Below are 24849 nucleotides of genomic sequence, written 5' to 3'. Positions count from 1 at the left end.
GTGGGATGCCACCACAGCATGGCTTGACAAGCAGTGCTAGGTCCACACCCGGGATCCAAACCTGCAAACTCCAGGGCCGCTGAAGCAGAGCACGTGAACTTAACCTCTAGGCCACCCGGCCGGCCCCAACTTGGAAAATATTTTAAGTGAAAAATACCAAGGGGCAATAGGGCACATGGGATCACCTTCATATAAATGAAAAGCATTATGTAGTTACAAACGGTAGTTACAAATGGTAGTATATGCATCGTTGTTTTTGTTTTTTTCTGGAAGAAAAACTAACAAACAACAATGAAAACATTGCTTGGGAGGTGGGGAAATGAAATGAGAGGGAGGAACTTTATGACCGTCCCTCTCTGTGCCTCTCACATCTGCTAACATTTTTTTTTTAGAATGCCGACGTGGCAAGATAGCAGGGCATTTTTCAATTTTCTCTACACTTCCTTGCGTTAAAAAAACAACACTGTACTTAAAGAAAAATTAAATTACCCCCAAACCACATTCACGGATATTGCCAAGTTCGCCAGATTTTTCTGCAGTTCTTGGAAGCGTTTCCTGCCCATTCTGAGCAAATATTTGCACTTCTTATAAAGCGTCTTTGTTTTGGAAGGTGTCTCCCTGCGGATGCCCGATCGTTTTAAAAAATTTTTGGTATGGCGTGTCCGTGCCTGAAAAAGCCTACCAGCTATTGCTGCAGAGCACATGCCTTGTCACGCTCAACTCAGTGACAAGTAAACCCGGGCCAGGCTGTCGTGGGAAAGGGCCAATTCCTGCAGGAGAGCTCTATAAGAGCCAGTGAAAGCGTAACAACCGGGGTGGGCTCATGTGGCAGCTGGGACGCGGCTGAGCGCCTCCCCGTGACTCTGACATTAGGTTAGAGATGTGAACAGCTGTCAATAGCCTTAGGGACCTAAGAAGCTAAACCTCCCAACGACCTCGGAGCTCCCGGGCATGAACACATAAGTGCAAGATGAACTGTTGCAAAATTGTTACCATCCGAGAGGAGCCGAGAAACTTTGAAAAAGAAATGTAATCCGTGGTGGGGCCAAAAGGAAGTCATGTCAGATGGTAAAATACATTATAAATGTATAATATTCTTAACAGTTGGGTGCCCCCAATATGAGATTTTTGGTTTTGATGAACGCAACGTTGCGAATCCGCAAGCAAGATACAGAGCGAGCAGTCAAACCCTTCTTTGGAGATCGAGGGAGTGGAATCAAGCCGGATTCCTACGTTCCTTTCACGGAAATCAATTCCAGATGGATCAAAAATTCCAATGCAAACCATGAGGACAGCAAGTGCTAAAAAAAATAATAATAATAATGGTGAATTGATGTATGCTCTTAGAAGTGGAGGAAATATTTTTCTAAGGAGAAAAAACTCAGAAGCCGTGAGGGGCGAGCTTGATACGTTTGAATTTTAAAGCTTGTATGCAACCAAAGAATCACAAAGTTTAAAAAACGCATAAACTGTGAATGCATACATTTGAAATCATTCCATAGCTGTGTTCCTTTTTTTTTTTTCTCTGTTTCCCCCACCTTTTATTTATTGTATTTGTCTTAAAGGTTTTAATGGTTGTTAAACGTGCTGGCCTTTCTTTTCAACAATGTTCTGGCTCATGTGACCTGGTGACAGTTTTGAGACAGCTGCCCATTCTAATCTCGGTTACACAGACCCCGAGGGATTTGAAGCGGTGCAGTGGGGGGATTTTTTTTTTTTTTAATTTCTGAACAGAATTGTGAAACTCTTGTCATCTCTCACCACAAATGCGAAAGTCACAAGAGAAATACTTTGAGTTTGCCAGCACGAAGCCGCCTAGAATAGTAAACTCTTGTGTTCGAACTTGTCGCACCGTCATTTGTTGTTATTAAGCTCTTTTGTCACCGAGGCTGAGTAAATCCTTGGCAGATGCTCCTGTCATTTCTTGGAGCCCCAGGAATGTGAGCAGTGGCAGCTGCTGGGTTGGCAGGTCTTACACGCGAGGACGTGCCCGGGCCAGGCTGTTCAGACACGGCTGTAAGCATCTTATTCCGGACCAGATTTACGAGAGCAATCAAACCTGCAGAAAAAGAAAAAAAAAGAAAAAAGAATTCCTGTGGCCGCGGCCGATCCTGTGGTCTTGGCTTCGAACACGTTTTACGTTTAGGTTGTGGTGGTATGGTTCTTATTTACTAAGGATCCATATAAAGAAGAAAATAAGAGAGGACCCAGAATCCCACAGCCAAAATAGCCCTGTGGACAGTTTAAAATAAGGTACGCACGGGGGTAGCCAGTCAAACGGCGAAGAATTGAAAATAGAAAGGGCCACCTCCACCCGCCCCCACGTCTCCTCTGCCTCCGCCCCCGGAGCCCACGACCATAACGGGCGGGGTCTCATTCTCCTTCCAGAAGAGAGAAAACACTTATGTATGTACCAGCACATATCTTTCTATGTATATATGTGCATATCTGCATGTGTGCATTGAAATGTGTATCCATGGGTGGATATGTACGCATGCCACGTGTGTTTATGCATATGTGTGTATAAACGTAGTGCCTATGTCTGTGTGTACCCAGACGTACTTGCATGATTGTGTATACAGGTGTGTGTGTGTGTACTTGAATGTGTGATAAGAGCAGAAGCAGCCACATCTCTCGAGACCTGGCTTTGGAGGTCGCGCTACGTCATTGGTGCCTCCTGCTATTGATCAAAGCAGTCACAGGACCGCCCAGAGCAGGAGGCGGGAAACACACTCGCCTCTTCATGGCGAGGTCACGCGGCACAGGGGCGGGGACCCCGGGAGCACGATTCTTCGAGGGCCGTTATTTTCACAGTCCACCCCAACTGATTATTGCAAGGCATCGTCAGTGCTGTACTAGCTGGGTGACAGATTCAAGTGTTTATTATAAAGGAAACAAATGGATAAAGCGCATACGTAACACAGAAACGAGAACGCATCAGAGATGAAACAGGTCACAGAAGGCGCGTCATAAATAACTGCATTCTCTGCATTGAGGTCCAAAATTAAGAACAAAATTCTCTGTTTGGCTTTTACACTTCATATACCTGGATCAAAGAGGATTTATCACGGATGTTATGGTCGATTTTGGAGTATTTCCTCCAGATCTTGGAGTAACGAACTTAACATTCTGCTTTTAATTTCTAATAGTTTTTCTTGAATAAGTCATGGCTTAAATGAAGTGAAATAACCAAATATGAAATACAGTTCTTAGTGGTTATTTTATATAATGTTATGAATGCTAGTGCATGATAATTCTGTAAGATTAGAATCGTAACAAATGACAATAAAATCCAATCTCTATTATTTGTTCTTTTATTATTTTAAAAATTAACTTCAGCTTTGGTTGGCTCAAAAAGGGTATATTGTCCTTCTTAAATGTGTATCTGCACCTATTTCGCTCTTTAAATATGTGTAAGCCTTTTTTTTTTTTTTTTGAGGAAGATTAGCCCTGAGCTAACATCTGCCACCAATCCTCCTCTTTTTTGCTGAGGAAGACTGGCCCTGAGCTAACATCCGTGCCCATCTTCCTCTACTTTCTATGTGGGACGCCTGCCACAGCATGGCTTGCCAAGCGCTGCCATGTCTGCACCGGGATCTGAACTGGCGAACCCTGAGCCACCCAAGTGGAACGTGCGCACTTAACCGCTGTGCCACCGGGCCGGCCCCTAGATAAGCCTTATATAGTTGTTTTGGTCACAAAATCAGCAGCTTTCACAATAATCGTTTATTAGTTCAGCATTTTATTCTTGAGGTATAAATTATTCTTTGATATTTCAAGTGCAAGAAATTTCAACATATGAAGAACAGAAGGAGATTTTTGTTCCTAATTCCTCCAACAACGCAGTTATAAACGGGACAGTGTGTGTTCAGATAACGATGGCAGATGGAAGGGATCTGCCTGGTCCCTACCACTGAGGTGGATGGTCACCTAGGCAACCACAACATCTCTGATGCTGCCGGGTTCTGAGAGGCAGAGATGGCTACGTGGCTCTCCAAATACTGAACCCAAAGGCCGAGGCCAAACCTTCACCTTCCTAAAACAGACCAGCATTCTGGTCTTGTTGTAAATCTCACTGTTTTCTGCCAGAGGGGTTCTGTCCCTGTTGCTGTATGGAAATCTCATTTTTTAATTTTCAAATTCTGGAAAGCATTGTAAAAGAGAAAGAACTGACTTTCATCATCTCTTCCTCTTTCTTGATGATTGGAGTCCAGATGTGATGACTGGAGCTCATGCAGCCACCTTGGACCATGAGGGGGAAGCCACCTGATAGAGAATGGCAGAGCCACAAGTTAGAAGGAGCCTGGGTCCCTCATGATTATGGAGCCACATAGCAGCCCTGAACTGCCAGACTTCAGCTCTCTCTCTCCGTACAATAAGTATTCATATCTTTCATTTGAGCAGTGTACTAAACGCATTTTCTTGCTATGTTCAAGGACTTTTATAATTTCCAAAAGAAACATCAAAAGGCATCATTTGGGCCATTTCTTGATACTTTTCTATATTAAAAATGAAATTAGCATTTAAAAAATGTTTTTATTACTTACTTGGAAGTCAGTTTTCCTGCAGACTAGACAAATGACACAAAACAACAAAATTAATCGAACGCTGGGGTTCACATGAGATCAACTGTCATCTGTACCCCTGGCTTCCCACTGATGCTCATCAGGACTCCTCATCGTGTTCATGGATTGTTATGTCTAAGGGTCAAAATCGTGAATGTCCCATAAACTCACTGGCCCACACTTTCAGTCCTTTAAAAAACCGATTGCTGGATAACGAGTGTCTATTATTTTGAAAACAATTCGAATGTCTGAGCCCTAAGGCAGCCCAGTAGGGATCCGTAGGTTGGCGGGTGTGAGGAGCCGGTCCTGTCAAATGCTCATGGCTAAGCGGGCAGACACACACCGATGGGGTCGATCCTTGTGAAAAACTCCCCCAAGAACTCTCAGCAGCCGAGTTTTCCTTCCAGAGGATGGTGGAAGGAATTAGGTCTACGAACCATCAGGGAGACTTGTCTAGGTCAAGGGGTTGGCAGACTGTTTATGGAATGGGCCAGAGAGTAACTATTTTGGGCTTTGGGGACCGTGCGCTCTCCATTGCAATTACTCATTTCTGCCATTGTGGTGTGAAGGCGGCGTAAACAACAATTTGCAAATGAATGAGTGTCTCAATAAAACTTTATTTATAAAGACAAGCAGTGGGCCATGGTCCACCAACTGCTGGCCTCGGCAGGTGCTTTCATCGAGTTCGGCAAGAGCTTGGAGAAGCAGAAAAAAGGTTTCCACAAGGATCTGGTGCATGCTGGAGAGGCCAGGCTGGCTGAGCTTGTCCCTCAACCAGTGGCCATCCTGCTGCCCTCGGTGACCACTGCGGGGTGGACAGTGTCGCACAGAGGAGCCTGCAAGCTGCTCAGCCAGACCTCCAGGCTACATACCCGCAACGAGCAGGCTCAAGGCCTTTCTTGGTTGTGCTTTTGGAGAAGGTTCCAGGTCACCAAACTCACAACGCCCTCCCTCGGGGACCAGGTGTCAAGAAGGCCACCAACCAAGACGAGCGCTTCCCGGGTGCATTCGTTTCCAGGGGCCGCCGTGAGAAAGCACCCTCAATCGGGTGGTTCAGAACAACAGAAGTGTGTTCTCTCGCAGCTCCGGAGGCCAGAAGTCTGGATCCACGGCTCTTGGGGAGGATCCCCCAGCCTCTTCCGGCTCCAGGTGTCTGCCGGCCATCCTTGGCTCGTGGACGCATCGCGCCAGCCACACGGTCGTCTTCTCCCCAAGTATCTTCACGTCGCCTTTCTTCTGAGCGTGTCTGTGTCCAGATTTTATAAGGACACCAGCCATACAGGATTAGGGCTCCTCTCAACCTACATGACCTCATCTCACGACCTGCACGACCTCATCTCACAACCTGCACGACCTCATCTCAACGTAGCTTAAATCTGCAAAGACCCGGTTTCCAAATGAAGTCACGTTCTGAGGGCCTGGGAGCCAGGACTTGAACATATCTTTTTCGCTGGACACCATTCAAGTTGTGACACCAGGGAAGTACTGAAGGCGTCTCCTCTGTCTCCTTGTTCGAGGGAGGACGGCTTGGGGAGGCCGCGACAACCTTCTAGGTCATGGCTTGCACCCGCTGACCGCCCCCTTGCCCTTCACCTGGCAGGGGGAGCCTGACCTTGAAGTCCGAGAGGGCAGCCCACCGTGAGAAGAGGACTTGTTTCCTAAATTCCAGACTGCGGGTTCAAGCAGCTTCTTGTCAGCCCCACTTGGGTCCCGAATGGACATGTCACACCCAACGGTCCAGAGGGAACACCTTACATTTCTCCCCAAACCCGCCCTCTCTCATCTTCCCCATGTCAGTCCACGGTAACCCCATCCTTCCAGGTGCTCAGGCCCAGATATCAGAGTCACCTTTGACCCCTGCGTACTCCTATGTATCACACAGGACCTGTTAAGAAATATCATCAGCTCGACCTTCCGGAGGGACCCAGAATCCACTCACTTTTTACCCTAGTTTGGTCTCCATCACTTCCTACCTCCCAGCTTGCTCACTGGCCCCCCTGTTTCCACCCCAGGGAGTGAGACTGCCGGAAAAATATAAGACGCCCAGTGAAACTTGAATTGCAGATAAACAATTTTGTTTGGTATAAGTATGTCCCAAATATTGTGTGGGACATGCTTATCACTAAAGTATTACTCCTCGTTTATCTGAAATTTAAATTTCACTGGGCATCCTGTATTTTTATTTGTTATATCTAGCAACCTCTGGATCCTCTGTAAAAGATTCCCCACATGCAGCCGGAGGGCTCCTGTTAACACCTAAGTCAGATCACGTCCCTCTCTGTTCAGAACCCCTCAGAGTAAAAGCTCAGGTTCTCATCATGGTCTCCTTATTGTGCCTTCTATTTACCTCTTTGACTCCATCTCCCTTCACTCTCTGTCTTCCTTACTCTGCCCTGGCTACTCTGGCCTTTTTTTTTTTTTCATTGTAATAGGCACAGTGCTGCCTCAGGCCCTTTGCACTGGCTGTTCCCTCTGCCTAAACTGATGTTGCCTCAGATATTTCCATGACTTACTCTCTCATTTCCTTTAAGTCTTTGCTCAAATGTTACCTTTTCAATAAGACATAATCTGACCAAAAAAATACCCCCCATCTCCCGACCTCTTACATCCTCACCACTTCTCACTTTCTTACTTACTGTATCATTTACATATTTATAGTTTTTGCTTGTTATTTGCCTTCTCTTACTAGAATGTAAGCTCCACGAGGGCAGGAATTTTCGTGTAGTTTCTGTTCACTGCTGCATCCTAAGTGGCCTAGAACAACGTCTGGCTTGTAGTTCAACGAATTTTTTGCATGTGTAACTAATAAATCAGCCAAGAACGCTTGAGTTTGGACTCAAGTTCTCTGCTTACTAGCTGTACGAACATTGCCAGCTTTTCTTAACCTCTCTGAGCCTCAGCATCCTCTGCCGTAAAACAGGGATAATAGAATGACCCTCCTAGGGTTGTCATGGAGATTAAATGTGTTCTCGCAGGGGGCCAGCCCCACAGTGTAGTGGTTAAGTTCGCGCACTCCACTTCAGCAGCCCAGGTTCACGGGTTCAGATCCCAGGGGTGGACCTACACCTGCACCACTCGTCAGGTATGCTGAGGCGGTGATCCACATATAAAGAAGAGGAAGATTGGCACAGATGTTAGCTCAGGGTGAATCTTCCTCAGCAAAAAAAAAAAAAAAAAAAAAAGGTAAATGAGTTAATGCAGGTTAAGTGGCTTGCATGCGGTAAGCATTATGTAACTTTTTATTATTATGGCCAGTAGTAGTATTGGGAATGTCAATAAATTTATTAGTTGGACATCATTTGGTTGCAAATAATAGAGCTACAGTCCAAATTGGCTTAAGAGAAATAAAATTTTTCATAAAGAATTTTATTGGCTAACATAACTCAGGGATGGTTGACTTCAGGCATGGCTGAATCCAGGTGCGAGATAATGTCCTCAGAATCTGTCTCCCTCTGACTCTAGAGTTTCTTCTGTGTTGGCTCTTTTCACAGGTAGGCTCCCAGCCGCTCAAGGCTCCTGTCTTCCCAGATTCATCCAGTATGAAGAGGAAAGACAGCCTCCGTCTCTCAGTCACTCCAGGAAAAGTCCCAGCTTGAGCGTTGCTTGACTGTGCGTGGGTTATGTGCTGACCCAGGGACCGGAAATGGAGTCAGTGCCGTGGGAATCACATGGAAGAGATGGCGAGAGGCGTGGTTTCCTGAGGAACATGAAGGCTGGAGCTGCTGGAAGAAGGATGCTGGCTAGACCAACATCACAGTTCACCACACCACCACCATTTTCCTATTTTTGTAGTTGCATCTTTTTTTTTTTCCTGAGGAAGATTAGCCCTGAGCTAACATCTGCCACCAATCCTCCTCTTTTGGCTGAGGAAGAGTGGCCCTGAGCTAACATCCGTGCCCATCTTCCTCCACTTTATATGTGGGACGCCTGTCACAGCACGGCTTGCCAAGCGGTGCCATGTCCGCACCCGGGATCTGAACCGGCAAACCCCAGGCTGCCAAGAAGCAGAACATGCGCACTTAACTGCTGCGCCACTGGGCCGGCCCCTGTAGTTGCATCTTATTATTACTATTTCAGGACTATGAAGACCAGCAGAGGCTGGTGGTCCTGCAGGAGTGTTTCCTTGTGCCACTCTGCACAGCTCTGCACAACACCCCCAGCCTCCCTTCCATTAGGTGTGACCACGTGACTGAGTTCTAAGCAACGGGACACGACTGGAAGGGACGTGCACACTACCCGGGCTGGCCGGTTAAAGCCTCCCACCATCACCCTCTATTCACTTCTCTCTTTCAAGCCGACTGGAACAGAGACGACCCCTGGGGCCACCTTGGAAGCCAAGCATTGGAGATGGAGGAGCCAGACGGTGGCAGGAACCCGGATTTCTGAGTCACACCTTGAGGAAAACCACCGGCTGATCAAGAAAAACCACGACTTTCCACGAGCAACAATCAACTTCTGTCATCGTTTGAGCCGTTTCACATTTTCGAGCTTGTTTGTTACAGCAGCTAACGTTACCCCGACTGACTGATACAAGTGGAGAAAGGAGGCCTCTGGGTCCCCCAGGTGAAGTCGACCTGATGGAGAGACACACACTCCTTCCCCAGCTCTGGGCTGCGCAGCCACATGCAGGTTCTGGTATAAAATTCATGGAGTGTCTTTCCAGGGTGGACTGATAGGAATCACCTTCCCTATGTGTTGATCACATCAAACTAAGAGGCTGTCTTTACTGGGCTATTTTACTTTTTTTTTTTTTTTTTTTGCTGAGGAAGATTGGCCCTGAGCTAACATCGGTGCCAATCTTCTTCTATTTTGTATGCAGGACTGCCACCACACTATGGCTTGATGAGTGGTGCTAGGTTCACAGCCAGGATCTGAACCCATGAACCCTGGGCCACCAAAATGGAGTGCACAAACTTAACTGCTACACCACTGGGCATGGCTATTTTACTTTTAAACTACAGAAGCTCAGGCTTCTGTAAAAAAGGCAGAGTTGGCTCTTGGGAATACAATGTGGGCAGAGCAGTGTGGTTTTATCGCTTGTTTCTTTGTTTGGCACCCAAAGGACACCTGGGAATTCCAATGCTTCTCCGAGTCTGCCCTCCCTGCGTGTCTCCGCCTGTTGGTTTTATATTTTGAATCTGAGACCAAGTTTTTCTTCAGGAAGAGATCCTAGCACATTTTAAACTCATAGTCCTCAAATTCTTATTTTCCCCAAAAAAGAATGGAAGCCGCCTCTCTCTCTGGTCTTAAGGTCTGAGATCTCAAACTGTCCCCTCCTGCAGTCCCATCCTGGCACCTCCAGCAACGGTCTGTGACATGTTGAGTACCATCCCATGGCTCTCTGGGCCCAGTTTCCCTCCTGGAAGAAAATCATCAGAGAATGTGTTTGACTGCAAGTTAACAGGAATCAATGATGTCAACAAACAGGTACTTATTTTTCTCACACAAAAAAAATCTGGAAGAAGGAGGTTTCAGGCATTAATTCACTAACAGCTGACATCTCGGGTTCTTTCTGTCTCTCTGCCTCACCACCCTCAGCATGTTGACTTTCATGCCTGTTGCCTCATGACCACAGGATGGCTGCCACAACTCTGACCATCACATCCACATTCAAGGCAGGAAGAAGGGAAGAACCACCAAGGCTTCCCAGAAGCCTCCCAGCTGACTTCTGCTTTCATCTCATTGGCCACCATGCTGTCACATGACTGTCGCTGGTAGCAAAGGATGCTGGGAAACTGAGTCCCTGGTTTTCAGCCTTGGAAGCAGAGGCGGGTGGTAAAGAAGGGGGCCGGGCGTGGCGGTTGAGTTACCATAGTAACCGCTGGAGTTCAGGGTCATGAAGGAGATGAAGAAGGGGAGAGTCCGACATAAGGAGGAAGCAGAGCATCCTGTAGGGGGTGAGGAGGACTCCTCGTCGTAGGGCGTGGAATTTACAGCCTGGGGGACAACCTCTGGGAATCTGTGACTCCGTGATCTTCTGTGACCAGGAGGGAAACAGCAACAATAACGACAACAGTAATAATTAGCATCCAACACACGTGCCAGGCCCCCGCTCTGCAAACACGGACTCCTTTATTGCTCCAACCAGCCCTGTGATCACTCCTACATTAGAGCCTCTCTCGTCCCCACACTGTGTTCTCCACTCGGCAGCCAGAGGGACTCGGTTAAAACCGAAGTCAGGTTCTCTCTCCTCAGCTCCGAGTCCTCGCACGGCTCCTGCCTCACTCTGAATAAAAGCCAGGGTCCTTCCTGTGGTCCCAAAGGCCCCAGACAATCTGCCCCCTCCCACAGCTGCCACTTCTCTGATGTCATTTCCCCGCCTGCTCATTCCTCCAGCCTCATTGGCCTCCTTGCTGTTTTCTTGAAAACTCCAGGCATGCTCCTGCCCCAGGGCCTTTGCACTTGCTAAATCTTCTGCCTGGAAGGCTCTCCCCGCTGATATCCACAGGACGTGCTCCCTCTCCTCTGTCAGGTCTCTGCTGAAATGTCCCCTTCTCCACAAGGGCTCCCTGACCCGGTCAGCCAGCCCTCTCAGTTCCCATTTCTAGATCTGTTCGCTACACAGCACTTACCACCGTCCGAAATCCCACAGTGTGTCCTCATTTCTCTTGTTCTTCTCTCTCTCTGGAATGGAAGCTCCCGAGGGCCAGAGTGCCGGCCTGTCTTGTTCACGCGGCATCTCCAGCACTTAGAACGCTGGCCGTGACATCGTAGGCGTTCCATGAATGTTTGTCAGATAAACGAACGGTTTATCTCCATTTTGAGGGCAGGAGAGCTGATGTTTCTCGAGCATTTACTGGGTGCCGGCCACCATCCTATGCATGTCCAGTGTGTCCGTGCATCCGTGCATCCACGGGGGTGACAACGCCGTGAGGAGTCAGTGAGCCCCAATTCATGGACTGAGAAAATTGAGGCTGGGGGGGATGAAGAAACTTACCCCAGCAAGTTTCTGCGACTGTAACAGATCACCACAAACTCAGTGGCTTCAAACGACACGCATTTATCGTCTTAAGTTCTGGAGCCTGGAAGTCTAGAATGATTCCTTCTGGAGGCTCCAGCGAAGAATCGTTTTCTTGCTCTTTCCAGTTTCCAGAGGCCGCTGGACTCCTGGCTCGGGGCCCTTTCTCGCGTCCCTCAGTCTCTGCTCCCTCCTGGCACCTCCGTCTATGCGTCAGCCCTCCTGCCTCGCTCTTTTCTTTATGACAACACTTTGGATCACACTGGGCCGCCTGGATCATCCGGGATCAGCTCCCTGTCTCAGTCTCCTTAACTTGATCACATCTGTGAAGCGACATTCTGAGGATTTATACGGAGCTCAGCCCATCAGAGTCCCTAAAGTCGCATCCAGCCAAGAAACCACAGCGCTGAGATTCCAGCTCAGGGCCGGCTCACCGCAGAACCCTGGATCTTTCCGTGACTCGCCGGGACTGCGGGAGGGGACCGGCCACAGGCCCTGCTTTCTCTGGCGCTGAGAGAGAAACCTCCCCGGCCACCTTGGAGGCCCTCACATTTCCTCCAGCCCCACAGCTCCCCGCCCCTGCCCTGGGCTCCCCATTCCTGGCATGGAATTCATTTCCTTTGGACTCTGGTCTGTGACATCCTTCCAGGCCCTTCCCTCCCACGCGGCCTGGGGACACGCTCGGTCCCCCAAGCTTAGCTCACTCGGATCCAGGCGGTTGGCTGGAAGGACAGACGGGCCAGCCGGCACCAGTTTCCAGGGCTCAGGGAGCATGGAGGATCTGCAGATGGACGGTGAGCTGAGGAGGGGCCACTTTTCTCCTCCTGCTCCTGCCAAAGCCGTTCCTCACCGCGATGCAGAAAATAGGCAAACAGCCAGCCTCCCGGATTTCACAGCAAACCCAGCACCACAAACCGCAAACGCGTAGCCCTCCTGTTTTTCTAGTAAGGTCTCCTCTCCAAGGCGGTGGCTGGTGGCTCTCCTCTCTTCTCAAACCTTCCACTCCCGTCACTCAGCCTCAATCCCCCAACTGCTAGTGTGATATCTTCCATCATTAAGAAGAGAGGCCAGAAGGACGGCGAGCACAGACAAGCATTGTCGGGTAGAGTTTAAGAGTGGATTCTGCAGCCCCACTGCCCAAGTGCACTGCTGTGTGACCTTGGGGAGGTCGCATCCCCTCTCTGCGCCTCAGTTTCCTCATCTGTAAGATGGGGATGATAATAATGAGTACCTACCTTAGAGGATTGTCATGCAAATGAAACGAGTTATATTTGCAAAGTGCTTAGAAGAGGGTTCTGGCATGTAAGCACTATGTCAATTTTTGTTATAAAAGAAAATGAATGAAATCAAATAAATCTGTTTGCTTTTTCAGCATGCCACCATGAAATGTGCATCGGCCAGAGTAGACTCTCTCTCCTCCCTCAGAGGAGGGGTCCATGCTCCCACCAAAAGCCAGTCCCTCCTCCACCCTAGGGCCCATCTCCATCACCCTGTCTGCTTCACCATCTCCCACGCATCATTTCTTGGTTTTCAGAAGCCCTCTCTGACCCCGCCTCCAGCGACCACTTCCCTCTCCCCTCCCCTCTTCACAGCAGAGCACCTCCAGAGAACGGCCATCCTCAGATTTCCACGGACACGCTGAGGTCTGGTTTCTGTCCCCACCTCTCCGACGGGTGGCCCTTGTCCAGGTACCGGGGCCTCCGTCTCGTAAACCCAACAGAACGGCTGCCTCTCTGCCCCCAACTGCCTGCTCCCCCTCCCCGAAAGCCTCTCCTCTCTGTGTTGTTTAATTTCTTATTTTGAAATCACTTCAAACTCACAGCTGAGTTGCAAGACTAGGAGCGGGAACTCCTGCAAACCCGTGACACTCTGCCACGTCTGCTTTATCATTCCTTCCTCTCTCTCTCTCTCTCTCTCTCTTTCTCCCTCTGTTATAGGCTGTCTCCCCCAAAAAGATGTACTGAAGTCCTAACCCCCAGGGCCTCAGAATGTGACCTTATTTGCAAGGAGGGTCATAACAGATGTAATTAATTAAGATGAGGTCAGCCTGGAGCAGGGTGGGCCCTAACTCAACATGACCCGTGTCCTTATAAGATGATGCCGGGTGACGACAGAGACTCGAGCCGTGCAGCTGGGGCTGAGGAAGACCAGGATTGTCACCAAAGCACCAGAAGCTAAGAGGAGGCCAGGAGGATTGTCCTGGGGGCTCGGCGGGAGCATGATTTGCTTCTGCCCCTTGATTCCAGACCTCCCACCTCCACAACTGCGAGAGAGTAAATTTCTGTTGTTTTAAGCCAGCGGGTTGTGGGATTTTAATAAGGTGGCCCTAGGAAATAATACGCCCCACCCCTACTCTCTCTCTCTCATTCTCTCTGTCTATATATATATATCTATATGTATTTTTTAAAGAACCATTTGAGAGTAAGTTGCATGCATCATTCTCTTCTACCTCTAAATATTTCAGTTTTTACTTAAAAATAAGAAGGACAGGGGCCAGCCCCGTGGCGGAGTGGTTAAGTTCGTGCACTCCGCTTCAGCGGCCCAGGGTTTCACTGGTTCGCATATAGGTGCGGACATGGCACCGCTCATTAGGCAACCTTGAGGCGGTGTCCCACATGTCACAACTAGAAGGACCCACAACTAAAATGTACAACTATGTTCTGGGGGGATTTGGGGAGAAAAAGCAGGAAAAAAAATAAGATTGGCAACAGTTGTTAGCTCAGGTGCCAATCTTTAAAAACAAAATAAGAAGGACATTCTCTTACACAACCACAGTACTGACCTCAAGTCAGGAAATTCAACATTAACACCACAGGGTTATCTGATCTTCACAGTCCGCGCTCATTTGTCGATAGTCCCGGTCACGTGCTTTTCAGCCGCTGCATTTTTCCCGCCCAGGATTTAACGTGAGATCCTGACTCCCAGGCAGTCGTGTATCTCTCTCCCCTCCTCCACCGGAGCCCTTCCACATCTTCCCTTGACTTTTGTGACCCTGACACTTTGAAGAGCACAGGTCATTTTCTAGAAGGACTGGGTTGATGTCTTCTCGCGATGAGATTCGGGGGCGGTGCTTGGGGCGGGATCTGCCCAGAAGCGATGCTGGGTCCTCCTGTGCGTCACTGCGCAGGCGCGCGCTCTCCAGGCGCCCCAGCCCGGGGAGGGGGCGGGAGGGGAGGGGGAGGGGGCGGGGGCGGGGGGGGGGGGCGGCGGCGTTCGCTCTCAACGCTTGGTTAAAGAGGGATCTGCCAGGCTTGACCCTTTGCAACACCTTTCTTTGCTTTTTTTTTTTTTTAAGTGTCATAGGCTTTGCTTTATTATGTCAGCAATACGTCTTGAGCATTTCCACTATCATTTCTTAGAATCTTTCCGCATTAAAGAAAAGAGAACGCCCTCCTGATTTTCTCTTGCCCGTGCACGTCTTCCATTATATGGACGCACCACGATTTGCTCAACAGTCCTCTGTTTATGGATATTTGGTCTAATGCCAATCTTTTGCTATTACTCTCTTTGCTTTTCCAACACAAACACTCTTGGGGTTCCCCCGCCCCCTCCCTTCCTGTGGAGTCTCTTTCCCTGAGTCCTCTTCTGCCTGACGCTGACCCTCCGCGAGGCCCAGGGGCTCCGTCCCGGATCATTTTCTCTCCCTTCTCCACACCCTCTCTCTAGATGATCTCATCCAGCCCCGTGGCTTAAAATGCCTCATGGATGCCAATAACTTCTAAATTTGTTTCTCCACCCACCGCTCCCCTCAGCTCCGGGCCCCTGTGTCTGGCTCTGGATGTCTGCTGAGCGTATCAAATTTAAGACCTCCAAAAATGGAGCGCCTCATCTCCCAGCTAGTTTCTCCGTAATTTTCCCCCATCACAGGGAGTAGACCCATCCTGATTCTCATTGCTCCAGCCAAACACGGAGTCATTAAAATTTTTTTTATTGAGATGAAATTCACAGAATACAAATTTCACCACTTTCAAGTGCACATAAGTGGCCTTTAATACATTCACAGTGTCGTGCAACCATCACCTCTATCTAGTTCCAAGAGTTTGCATCGTCCCCAAAGGCAATCCCGTACTCATCAAGCAGTCAACCCCACATTCCCCTCTCCTTCCGTCTCTGGAAACCTCTACTCTACTTTCTATCTCTATGGATTTACTTATTTTGAGTATTTCATAGAAATGGAATCCTACAGCATGTGGCGTTTTGTTATGTGGCTTCCCTCTCAGCGTGATGTTTTCACGGTTCCCCCCGACTCGGACAGGCAGCTCAGCCGAGGCTTCAGGTAACCATGGTCTCTTCTATCACTTTCTGCCCTTGCAGGAGGGACTCCAAGAACTTCCCCACCGAGCTCTTCTCAAATTCTTGACTCGCAAAATCACGACCCGACTAAAACGATTGTTTTAAGCTTCTCAGGCTGGGAGGAATTTGATGCACAGCAGGAGTGACCAGAACAAGACTGTTACGTGGTTGGTTCTTTAGCAGCTGGCTGAACAACTTTCTGCTCTTTTCCAAGACGCAGACAATTTGCGCATTTGTCTTATTGCCAGATGGTGACTGGAGACTTAGGGAACATGGTAGACAAATGCCACCATTTCTCATGTCCTTCAGAAAGCCACCAGCCTCCTCTCCCAGACGACGTGCCTGGAGAGCAGATTTGGGACCTCAGGGAACATATATAACCTTGCTAACAGATGCCCTTTCTGCTCTGAGGCGGTGACCTGAGACCACGAAGGGTCAGATCATAACGAACCTTACTGACGCCCTGGTTAGGAAGCTAATGAAGCAAAACAAGCACAGGCCGTGATGTCTGGCTGCCTGGGTTCAAGTTCCGGCTCCACCACCTACTAGCTGTGTGGCTTGAGGCAAGTTACTCAACTTTTCTGAGCCTCTGTTTCTTCCTTGTAAAATGGGGCCCCCTAATAGCATCTCCGGCCTAGGGCTTGGGAATGAGTGGGACTGAGATAGAATCATGCAGCACTCAGCATGCAGGAAGGACCCAATATTTGTTCGTGGTTACAGTCGATTGCACTGTCACGGAAGTTTCTGTGTCACAGAGCGGCTTATGGACAATTGTTAAATCGGGAGCAGCGGCCACACAATGAGAAAGTCCCCCTGGCTTCTCCCCCCAGCATGTTAATACTAGTAACTGTAGCCAAACCCCAGGCAGCCGCGAGCAGGCAGAGGAGCCAGTGACGTGTCTGATGGACACTCACTCCCATCCAATCAGCTCCTGATGTGGTGGCCCCGCCCCCAGCCTCAAAAAGAGGGAGATGCCCGTCATGGAGAGCCGCGCAGCAGGCCGAGAATTTCAAGGGTGCCCATGACAGAAACCCTGTGCCAAGAAGCAGAAGCCTTGAGCGCCAGGCCCAGACTCCAGGAGCGTGACGTGTGTAATTCGACGGAAGGAAGAAAGAGGAGCAGAAACGCTAGCAAGGAGGAGGTGACCCTGCTATTTAGGATGATATGACTGTACCTGGAAAGAGAATCAACCTGTAACCCCTAGAAGGAATGAGGGTTGAGCAAGGTGACTCCGGGTTGCAAAATCGATATCATCAACAAAATAGGTTGCCAAAATACAAAGAACTGGTTTGCAAAATAAACGGAAGAAAAGGCTTTCACATTTACACTAGCAATCGTAAAAAGATGACAAAAATATCTTGGAATAAGCTTAGCAAGAATAGCACAGGATCTAGTTGAAGCAACACGTAAAATGCCACTGGGGTTGGGTATAAAAATGATTTGAATAAATGCTTTTGGGCGGGAAGGTTTAATATTGAACAATGGAGTCCAGTTTCCCCCAAAATCTATGAATTTAATCCAGCCCTAATTAAAACAGTAAAAGGCGGGCCTGCTCTGTGGCCCAGTGGTAAAGTTCGTGTGCTCTGCTGCGGCGGCCCAGGGTTCGGATCCTGGGCGCGGACATGGCACCGCTCGTCCGGCCACGTTGAGGCAGCGTCCCACATCCCACAACTAGAAGGGCCTGCAACTAAGATATACAACTGTGTACAGGGGAGGTTTGGGGAGATAAAGCAGAAAAAAAAAAAAGATTTGCAACAGTTGTTAGCCCAGGTGCCAATCTTTAAAAAAAACACAAAAACAGTAAAAGGCTTTTTAAAATTAGATGAGTTGATTCAAAAGTTGATAAGAAAAAAAACGTGAAAAAGTCCCCCAAAATTCTGAAAAAATAAATAAGAGAAGCCCTTCTGTATATGAAAAGAGGTAATAAAAGCATAGTTTTCAAACAATTTGTCTATTGACAGTTCAAGAGAACTGATGAGGGGAGCCGGAAATACATATGGGCATTTATAGGAGAACAGTGGAATTTCACTTCATAGAAGAAAAGATGGACTTTTCTCCATAAATACAGGACAGCTGAGTAGACATCTGGAAACCTACAAAGTTGGATCTGTACCAAAATACAGTGCAGGTAGATTGAAGATTTAAATGTTAAAAAATGACACTAGGGACCACCCAGTGGCATAGTGGTTAAGTTCATGCACTCTGCCTCAGTGGTCCGAGGTCCGGTGGATGGAAACCAGGGCATGGACCTACATATCGTTCATCACGCCATGCTGTGGTGGCGTCCCACATACAAAATAGAGGAAGACTGGCACAGATGTTAGCTCAGGGCCAATCTTCCTCACCAAGAAAACAAAAAAAAAGGGACACTTTAACAGAAGAACAAAATGGTGACTGTGTTTGTAATCTTAGAGCAGCAGAAGCCTTGCTAAGCATGACACAAACCCCAGAGGCTGTGAAAGAAAAGATCGATATAGTCAATCACAGAAAACTTAAAATTACCTGCAAGGGATAATGTACCCTAAACACAACCCCAAAACAAGAAATTTGGAAAAATACCCTTGCCATGTGATGCAAACAGTATGCTAATTTCCTTTGCTTGTAAAACTCTCTAGCCTTCAGCTAGAATAAGAAACCCTAATTTAAAAAAATGGGTAAAAGATACAAACAGGAAGTTCACAGAAAAAAAATATCCAATAAATTTTGGAAATGATGCTCAGTCTCATGATTAAAGAAATGTCGATTATAAAATACAATTTTAGCCAGTCAGATGGCAAAGAAAAAAAATTAATAATGCAGGGCCAGCCCAGTGGTGCAGCACCTAAGTTCTCATGCTCTGCTTCGGTGGCCCGAGGTTTGCTGGTTCAGATCCTGTGCACTGCTTGGCAGGCCATGCTGTGGCAGGCGTCCCACATATAAAGTAGAGGAAGATGGGCACAGATGTTAGCTCAAGGCCAGCCTTCCTCAGCAAAAAAAAAAGAGGAGGATTGGCAGCAGATGTTAGCTCAGGGTTAATCTTCCTCAAAAAAAAAAAATTAATAATGCAATGCTGTCCTGAGTGGAGAAAACAGGCATCTTCTTACTCCTGGCAAGGGCACAAATAGCTGTAACCTTTCAGGAGCACAGTTTAGCCAGCATGGTTCTGTGTGGGGGCTCCGGAGCCAGGCTGCCTGGGTTCAAGTTCCAGAATTGCCGCTGATTAACTATGTGGCCTTGAACAAGTTAATTGTTCCTTATGTGCCTCAGTTTCCTCATCTGTAAAATGGGATAATAATAATACCTCCCTGAAGACTTGTTGTGAGGATTAAGTGAGTTAATAGGATAAGGAGCCTGGGGCCTTGATGAGTGGGGATTGTGGAAACGGGGAGGGAGTGAAGCCAGTCCTGCATTTAGCCAGATGGTGTTGACTGAGCACCTGCTGTAATAAGCAGGACCTGGTTCTAGATCCCGGAGACGCAGCCTCCCACAGGACAGACCCCCTCACATGGCTTCAGGCCCCCCTAATCCACTCCCAGAGTTCCCAGCATTAGCTTTTGTTTGGAACAGAGCTTGGGACATAAATATAAATATATATAGATTTAGACAGGATGACTTTCTCAGGACTGGAAAATGTATATTCAGAAATTCATGTTCTCCAAATCTGGCACTCTTACCTGACCAGCAAACTCCTACAAATGCTCTGGCCTTCGGTTACCTCATTAAATGTCCCTTCCCTGGGGGTTTGGGTCCATCTCACCAGAGAAAAGTCCCCAATCCACACCGGGGGCTACAGAGTCCTGCCATCATGTCCCCTCTCCCGCCACCTGCTTTTACTCCACCTTTCTCCTTAACACTCCCGTGTTCCCTCTGCCCTAGTCACACTGGCGTCTTTGCTATTCCTCAAACACACCAGGCAGGCTCCAGCCTCAGGGCCTTTGCACTGGCTGTTCTTTCTGCTTGGAACACTGTTCTTTTGAATACTCACATGATCACTCCCTCATCACACCACTCACTCACTCCTTCAGATCTTTGCTCAAATGTCACCTCCCTGGAGCCTTTCCTCAGCACACTGTAAAAAAATTACAACACTCCTCATACACTCACGCATGTGCACACACACACACTTTTTCTCTCTATCCCTCTTTCCTGCTTTATTTTTTTCCCCAAACCACCCATTATCACCACATCATACATTATATATTATTGACTCAGCCTCAAAACGAGTTTGTTCAGGAATAGCCAAAAGAATTGCAACTCAGGATGCACAAGCTACACCAAACCACAGGCAAATCCAGAGAACAAAGCAAGGGAGCTGCTTTTATAGAGAAAAAGGGGGAGGGGGTGGGGCTGTTGTAAAGCAAAGTCCACTGGGGGAAAGTAACAGTTCAGGGCGGCAACAGCTTCTCATTGGCTGAGCTGCAGTGTTTCTCATTGGCTGAGCTGTGACGTTTCTCATTGGCTGAGCTGCAACATTTCTCATTGGCTGAGCTGTGTGTCCCTAGGTAAGTGATTTAACCTTGCTGGTCTTCTGTTTTCCTGACTATAAAATGCAGGAGCTGCTCAATAAATATTTGTTGAGTGGGTGAGTAACTGAATTGATAAAACACTATCTAACATGGACATGGACAGTTGTAAAAATTAAATGGCTTAGTACAGATATAGGGCATAGAATATTTTCTGGCATGTAGCATGCCCTATTTAAGTGATAGCAATGACTGCTTTTAAAAATAGTTTTATTGTTGTGGTTATTATATATATCCTTCAAGATTCCTTCCAGTATCACCTCCTCCAGGAAGCCTTCCTGGATGAGGCCAGACAGTTGCTCAGGGCCCCCAAAGCACTTTATGCTGGTCTCAACTTAAACTTCCCAAAACACGTCCCAATTAGCATACTCTGTATTACACACCCCACACCAGGGATCAGAACCCATCTTGGTAGTAATTATAGGGTTTCTCTCCCTGGCTGTAAACAGGCTGGCCTAGCCTGTGGTAACCCCTGGAGCGAGCTCCTAAAAGCAGAACCTGTGTCACTCACTCAGGTATGCCCAGCACGTTGCCCGGAGCCTGGACCAACAAACTTCTCAGTCAATATTGGTCGATTGAATAAATGAGCCATTCTGCCGCCTGCTTCTCAATGTGGGACATGCACGAGCCCAGGGAGATGCCGTGGAGCCCCAAGGATTCATAAATCCACGGCAGACTTTTTTTTCTTGGCAAGGAGCTTGTTAGAAACGTCTTTCTTGCAAGTCTTTTCTCCCCAGTTTTATTGAAAAATAATTGACATACGTGGCTGTATAAGTTTAGGGGTACAGCATGATGACTTGATTTGCATATATTGTGAAATGATTAACACAATAAATAAGTTCAGCTCACATCCATCTTCTCATGTAGACACAATAAAAAGAAAGAAAAGAAAAAGGAAAAAAAATTTTCTCCTTGTGATGACAACTCTTAGGATTTACCCTCTTAATTTTCTTGTACATCATACAGCAGTGTTAGCTATAGCCATCATGTGGTACATTACATCTCTAGTATTTATTTATATTATAACTGGAAATTTCTATCTTTTCACCACCGTCCTCCAATTTCCCCTGTCCCCACCCTTCCACCTCTAGTAACCACAAGTCTGATGTCTTTTTTTATGTTTGCTTTTTTTTTTTTTTAAGATTCCACATACAAGTGAGATCCTATATTTGTCTTTCTCTATTTGATTTATTTCACTTAGCATAATGCCCTCAAGGTCCATCCACATTGTCACAAGTGGTAGGATTTCCTTGTTTTTTTTTTTTTTTTATGGCTGAATAAAGGCCAGCCCCAGTGGCCTAGTGGTTAAATCCTGGGCACTCTGCTGTGGTGGCCTGGGCCCAGTTCCCAGGCACGGACCTACACCATTCCTCTGTCAGTGGCCATGCTGTGGTGGTGGCTCACATACAAAAAGAGGAAGATTGGCAGTGGATATTAGCTCAAGGCGAATCTTCCTCAGCAAAAAAAAAAAAGTTTTATGGCTAAATAATATTCCATCATATACATATACCACAACTTCTTTATGCGTTCATCACTTGATGGACACTTAGTTTCTTTCCATGTCTTGGCTACTGTGAATAATGCTGCTAGGAACATGGAGGTGCAGATAGCTTTTCAAGTTAGTATTTTTCATTTCTTTTGGATATATTCCCGAAAGTGGAATTGCTGGATCATATGGGGGATCTATTGTTAACTTTTTGAGGATCCCCCATACTGTTTTCCATTGTGGCTGCACCAATTTACAATCCTACTGGCCCTCATGGCAATTTTTTTTGAACATCCATCACCACCCATACATAGTTACAAGATTTTTTTCTTGTGAAGAGAACTTTCAAGATCCACCATCCTAGCAGCTTTCAAACATACAATACAGTATTGTTACCTATTGTCACCGTTCTGTACGTTACAGCCCCAGGACTCATTTATCTTATCTTCTAGCTCTTCTATGTGGGACGCCGCCACAGCACGGCTAGATGAGCGGTGTGTAGGTCTGTGCCCAGGATCCGAACCCGTGAACCCCGGGCCACCGAAGCAGAGCCTGTGAACTTTAATCACCACGCCACCGGGCTGGCCCCTCCATGGCAGATATTTTTTTGGTTGCCAATTTTACCACCTCTTTTGAGGGAAAACTTATTTTTGTATTAAAATGGACAGTGTTATGTTATGGGGTCAAATGTAAAATTTTAATGTCTAAATAAGACTTCAAAGAAATCTCTATCAGGGAGCCGGTTCCTAAAACCCCAGATGGGAGGGCATATTTTCCTTCTCTTGTCTCTACTGGAAAACTTGAAAAGCAATGGTTAGTCCAGCCTGTTGTTTTATAAACGAAGAGTCCTGGTTGTTTACGCTCAGTAGGGAAGCAGGCGCACTGTGAGTGACACGGCGCAGGGAACTCAGCATGGGGATCGGACCTTAGGCAGCTGTGGGCAGAGCTGCGGGACGTGCAGACCCAGAAAGGGGTGATGGGGACACCAAAAAAGTCACTAACCCGGGTGCACGAGGGTTGAAGGAGGAAAAGTAAATGCAAGGTCGGTGCCTCTGTAATTAGTGCTGGGTCTGAAGTCTCTGTAGGTCCGTTGGCTGGGTAGTTGGGAAGCTGGAATCTACAAGAACCACCTGGAACCTGTGAGAACAAACTGGAAGCCCCATGTGCCTCTTACCCCCTCCAGCCTCAGTTCCATGCGTGACCTGCAGACGAAGCTGCTGCCCTGCCCCCACGGAGCCACTCAGGACCCAAGATTCACAGACTCTGGAAAAGGAGAGCCAGCGGGAGCAGGTGCTGCTGAGGTCTGTCAGATCGGTGACAAGGTGCATGATCTGTTGTGGCCCCTGGGTCCTGCGCAGACGTTCCCACCGTAATGGCTGTTGCTTCACCTCTGCTGTCTACATCTCTTGCAAATGTCTCTTTTAGACAACTCTAACCCGGAGCCCCCCAGGGAAAGGTTTTCTAGGAGACACAGACCCAGCTTAGCTAAGTTGGACAGCACAAAATCACCACACAGCCCAGAGAGGGAAAGCAGCCTACCCAAGGTCACACAGCAACTGCATGACAGAACAGGAACTAAGCCAGGCGACACAATGAGGCACCTTCTTCTCAGGGAATGGCATGGTGTTGTGTGAGGTTAAACACTGGGGCCCAGGAGTCAGGGTGCTGAGAAAGGAAGCCTGGTTTTGCCATTCGTTAGCTGTGTGGCCTTAGTAACTGAATTAACCTCTCTGATCCCTGGTTTTCTTGACTATAAAAGTGGGGACATCCATAGCACCCATGTCATGGGGTTGTAGTGAAATGAAATGTGTGTGCAGAGCTCAGCATGGTGCCTGGGACATTATGAGAGCTTGTGGTGGGCATTTCTGTGTTCACCGTTATTTCCAATTCTCCTGCACTTGCAGCTGCATGATTGCACTTTCCCGTCTCCTTGAAGTTAGTGCGATCATGTGACTTGCTTTGACCAATGAAATATGAGCAGGAGTCACGTGCGTCGCTTCCTGGTGGAAGCATTCAAATGCGGGTGCGTGGGTCCCCAGCCCTCTCTTGCCTTGCTGTGCTGGTCACCGGAGCACAGGACGACACGGAGATCAAAGCAGCCTGGATCCCTGAACCACAGCGCGAAAGAGGTTGACCCGAGAGGCACCGGCACCCGCAGCAGGCTTTGCGTGTTTGCAAGAAATCAACCTTTGCTGTTTAAGCCCCTGCCATTGACGGCTTTATTTGTTCCTGCTGCCTAACCTCACCTATCCCGACTGAGGCAGAAGTGAGCCAGCGAACGTCAAAACCGTGATTCTCAGTAGTGGTAATATTTGTGGTTGTATTATTATCAACATCCGTGTTGTTAGAAAGCCCCAACAAACAGACGAAAACTAGTCCCTGCTTCCTTCCACACCTGAAAGTAATTTAACGTCACTAATTGAAGAATCATTGTACACGCAGGCTGAAGACAGGAAGAAATGGCATGGGGGAAGGAACGACATAACAGGATCTAGAAGGTGATATCTGGTGCGGAAGGGAGATAAGAAACGGGGTCTGGGGGTCGGCCCGGTGGTGCAGTGGTTAAGTGCGCACATTCTGATTCGGCAGCCCGGGTTTGCTGGCCCGGATCCCGGGTGTGGACATGGCACCACTCAACAAGCCATGCTGTGGCAGGCGTCCCACATAGAAAGTAGAGGAAGATGGGCACGGATGTTAGCTCAGGGCCAGTCTTCCTCAGCAAAAAGCGGAGGATGGGCAGCGGATGTTAGCTCAGGGCTAATCTTCCTCAAAAATAAATAAATAATTTTTAAAAAATAATAAAAAAAGAAATGGGGTCTGAAGGGAGTTCCCACTAGATTGGGGCACCAGTTAACTGTGAGGGAGCTTGACGCAGAAGTGAAGGCTTCTGTGTGCTGGACCTAGGGGGACCTGGTATCTCCACCATTAGCCCGTGTTTAAATTTCTTTATGGAGCATTACTCAAAGATATTGAAGGGCAAATTAATAAAAGCAGTTAATGGTGACACAATTTAATAGTGTAAATTAGGCATCTCAAATTCTAATA

The 24849-nt window shown here is 47.8% G+C and overlaps 1 long non-coding RNA gene across 2 annotated transcripts; it reads right to left on the bottom strand.

Annotated features, from left to right (window-relative positions):
• Nucleotides 1-1163: 1163 nt before the first annotated feature.
• On the bottom strand, nucleotides 1164-14580 carry LOC123281254 (uncharacterized). Of its 2 annotated transcripts, none has more exons than XR_006520643.2 (3): nucleotides 14306-14525; nucleotides 1853-2059; nucleotides 1164-1301 (listed from the first exon to the last, which is right to left on the bottom strand). It is a non-coding gene; the product is annotated as an uncharacterized lncRNA (long non-coding RNA). The 2 variants fall into 2 exon arrangements; XR_011498439.1 differs by lacking the exon at nucleotides 1164-1301 and adding an exon at nucleotides 11138-12724 and having other exon boundaries at nucleotides 1722-2059; nucleotides 14306-14580.
• Between the last annotated feature and the right edge of the window lie 10269 nt (nucleotides 14581-24849).

Source organism: Equus asinus, chromosome 26, assembly GCF_041296235.1.
Source record: "Equus asinus isolate D_3611 breed Donkey chromosome 26, EquAss-T2T_v2, whole genome shotgun sequence".
Lineage (NCBI taxonomy): Eukaryota > Metazoa > Chordata > Mammalia > Perissodactyla > Equidae > Equus > Equus asinus.
The sequence above is the reverse complement of the archived record's forward strand: the minus strand, read 5'-3'. Positions and strand labels throughout refer to the sequence as shown.